The sequence below is a fragment of the Silene latifolia genome, chromosome Y (assembly GCF_048544455.1).
Source record: "Silene latifolia isolate original U9 population chromosome Y, ASM4854445v1, whole genome shotgun sequence".
Taxonomy (NCBI): Eukaryota; Viridiplantae; Streptophyta; class Magnoliopsida; order Caryophyllales; family Caryophyllaceae; genus Silene; species Silene latifolia.
Genome location: NC_133538.1, coordinates 154,637,083 through 154,638,722, shown reverse-complemented (window position 1 = coordinate 154,638,722; position 1,640 = coordinate 154,637,083).

The following is a 1,640-nucleotide window of genomic DNA, read 5'->3' as shown; positions in this document are numbered from 1 at the left end:
TATCACATAAATATCATTTTATACATTAATTAAATTATATACAACAAAATTTACTAGTGATACTTGATCACATAAATCAAATGGGTCTTATAACTATAATTCACAACATCTTGTAATTATAATTAACCATTCTTTCTTATCTCTATTGTTTCTCAAACGATAAACAATTTTAGTAATAAAGCATTTTTATTACTAAAATAAATATTATTTAATCCCATTACAATAAGTTATCAATATTCTCTCTCACAAGTGAATTGTTCAATTTTAAGGAATTGATCACCTTGTATCATCATACAATTAATCAATTTTACTGATTAGGGCATCATCCTTTAGGTGTGACCTTAAGGGATCAACTGCCAACCACCGTCATACGACAGTAACGTCAAACTCTAGCAAGCCAATTGTTACCGATTAATGTTGATCAGTTGACTATATAATGAGTCATCCCTTACGTATTCTTAATATGAGATTTAATTATGATATTAAATCATGTGATCGCACTATTGTTGAGGACACATATTCCAACAATCTCCCACTTGTCCGAGACAAGTGTGCGTCACCAATTCTCTTGTCCTATTACAATCTTCCACTCAATGCACGGTGTCTCGCAGGTCGTACTTGCACTTAATCAAATCTTGAGTGGTTTCCTCGATCTGGAGAATAACTGTCTGACCGGAATTATCTACCGTAGATACCTTCCGAGCGTGGCCACGCATTTCCAGTTCACTACTCCTCGAGTGGCCTTGAGATTTCAAACAACCCTGACAAGGGGGTGGACAATTCCTATTGCACTATTCCCTTCGTTCAGCCACAGTTCATCATAACCCAAAATATACCTATTTGACCTCATTTACGACAGTCGTAGAGCATAAATCAAAGCTAATCAGAAATTTGTGCCAACTTGGGCGAATAGTCTCTAGTCAAAAGAATTGACTCATAAGAATACTATAGTAGCTCTTGCCACGACCAGGCTTTATAAATTACCAGAACTCTATAAGCGGTCACTGCCCGACAGAGTGTCCCATACAGTCTGCCTATGTGATCGACTAGTCATCCCATATGACTCTATGGCACTTGAACTTGCCATTAATCGCATCACACTCTAGTCACTTCGAGACGTCACCTCATATAAGTAACTATGGGCGAATAACATGTTAATCCGGTTCACTTTAATGAGGTTCAGTTTGTCTCTACAACCCATTTGGATATAACAAGGTAACGGGTGAGTTTAATAAAACTCAAACGATAAATGCGATTATCATAAATGAATAGTCAATACATTATTACTACATATCTCATAATCTATAGTGTACCATTAACACTAGTTAAAATGCAATAAAAGTTTGGCAAGTGGATATACCCTATATCCATATATTCCAACTTTGTCAATTGCTATTTCCTTCTATTCAATGTTATTTCTAATAACTTGAATTTATCTCCAAGTATTTGTCTAGTCTTCTTACCAGACTTGGGCTCTTTAACTTGAAAGATGCCCCCACTGTTATCGCATAACGTGTGACAAAGTCATTTGTGATGGTTTCACCCTTAATCCCTACGTTGACCATTTTATCACAATTTACTTAGATTCCTTTTGTAGAATTTGCAATGCACGAAACTAAAATACTTTTCTAGTCTCTTAC